Here is a 2,500-nt window from a genome sequence, read left to right as displayed (position 1 = left end):
ACCGCAGGACGCGAGACCCCACGCCCAGTGGCAAACAGGGCTCCTCTCAGAATATAGACGGTCCCTACCCCTCACAACGATGACGGTGGGAGGGCCGTTTGACGAGACCATTTCCTCCGGTGCCAACGCTGTCGTAGAGCCAATACTCCATCTTTGGTACAAGGCAACCATTCCGCTGTAAATCAGTACGTCACTCGTAGTTCAGTCACCTCACAGCACTGCTCAGTAAACTATGCAGGCCCACATAGATAGATTATATACGCAAATGCCCCTATACATGCTGAACGTCCGTACACACAAAATGAACCACACGTCAGCCACACACTCTATCACACACTACTCTCTGCCTGTAACAGACACAGATACAACAACTAAGCACCAGCATGGACCAACGTCCGGTGCATCCTATCCGCCACAGTACACCAACTACGCTATGATAACCAGACCGGGAGGTCCAATCATAAAACAGAATACCCCACTCGTCCGACAACCACAATTGCTCAGAGAAGCCACCAACACCCACACATGTCCTACACAGGGGTGCACCCAACATCACCACACTGCCTCGTCTTACAGCACAAACACACTGGCAGGAATGAAACACACAGGTCTGCCGCAACCACAGACACGGCTCGCCCCCTCTCACTAGCGAAAAGCGCATCCCGACGTGACATAACTCCTTTGACACACTGACGCTGCCTCGGGCATCCACGTCCTACGGTCGATATCAACGAACCTCACCCCCCCCCCCACAACACGAAATCCCATACCACATTGTGTACCGTACCCAAACCTAACGTGTACTGTACTACAACGCAATGTGTACCATAACACAACCCAGTTTGTACCTTAACCTAACCTATGTCACCTTAACCTAACCTATGTCACCTTAACCTAACCTATGTCACCTTAACCTAACCTATGTCACCTTAACCTAACCTATGTCACCTTAACCTAACCTATGTCACTTTAACCTAACCTATGTCACTTTAACCTAACCTATGTCACCTTAACCTAACCTATGTCACCTTAACCTAACCTATGTCACCTTAACCTAACCTATGTCACCTTAACCTAACCTATGTCACCTTAACCTAACCTATGTCACCTTAACCTAACCTATGTCACCTTAACCTAACCTATGTCACCTTAACCTAACCTATGTCACCTTAACCTAACCTATGTCACCTTAACCTAACCTATGTCACCTTAACCTAACCTATGTCACCTTAACCTAACCTATGTCACCTTAACCTAACCTATGTCACCTTAACCTAACCTATGTCACCTTAACCTAACCTATGTCACCTTAACCTAACCTATGTCACCTTAACCTAACCTATGTCACCTTAACCTAACCTATGTCACCTTAACATAACCCATCTCGTACCTTAACCTAACCCATCTTGCACCCTAACCTATGTTGCACCTTAACCTAACCTGTGTTGCACCTTAACCTACCTCAATTTGCACCGCAATGTAACGCAATTTGCACCGCAATGTAACTCAATTTGCACCGCAATGTAACTCAATTTGCACCGCAATGTAACGCAATTTGCACCGCAATGTAACGCAATTTGCACCGCAATGTAACGCAACTTGCACCGCAATGTAACGCAATTTGCACCGCAATGTAACGCAATTTGCACCGCAATGTAACGCAATTTGCACCGCAATGTAACGCAATTTGCACCGCAATGTAACGCAATTTGCACCGCAATCTACCCCCAAGTTGTGCCTTAACCTAACCCACGTTGTGCCTTAACCTAACCCACGTTGTGCCTTAACCTAACCCACATTGTGCCTTAACCTAACCCACGTTGTGCCTTAACCTAACCCACGTTGTGCCTTAACCTAACCCACGTTGTGCCTTAACCTAACCCACGTTGTGCCTTAACCTAACCCACGTTGTGCCTTAACCTAACCCACGTTGTGCCTTAACCTAACCCACGTTGTGCCTTAACCTAACCCACGTTGTGCCTTAACCTAACCCACGTTGTGCCTTAACCTAACCCACGTTGTGCCTTAACCTAACCCACGTTGTGCCTTAACCTAACCCACGTTGTGCCTTAACGTAACCCAAGTTGTGCCTTAACGTAACCCACGTTGTGCCTTAACCTAACCCAAGTTGTGCCTTAACGTAACCCAAGTTGTGCCTTAACCTAACCCAAGTTGTGCCTTAACCTAACCCAAGTTGTGCCTTAACCTAACCCAAGTTGTGCCTTAACCTAACCCAAGTTGTGCCTTAACCTAACCCAAGTTGTGCCTTAACCTAACCCAAGTTGTGCCTTAACCTAACCCAAGTTGTGCCTTAACCTAACCCAAGTTGTGCCTTAACCTAACCCAAGTTGTGCCTTACCCTGCTCTGTAATTGGCATATGACACGTTACATTAATGTATTGTTGTCCAACCGCACCCCGCTCAGAATGTTGTGTACACAGCTACGTGTCATCTCCCCATAACAGCTGCATTGCAGTGTGGTACGCCATAGAGACGTGTG

The sequence above is a fragment of the Schistocerca cancellata genome, chromosome 7, assembly GCF_023864275.1.
Source record: "Schistocerca cancellata isolate TAMUIC-IGC-003103 chromosome 7, iqSchCanc2.1, whole genome shotgun sequence".
In the NCBI taxonomy this organism is placed as follows: Eukaryota; Metazoa; Arthropoda; class Insecta; order Orthoptera; family Acrididae; genus Schistocerca; species Schistocerca cancellata.
Note: the sequence above shows the minus strand (reverse complement) of the source record.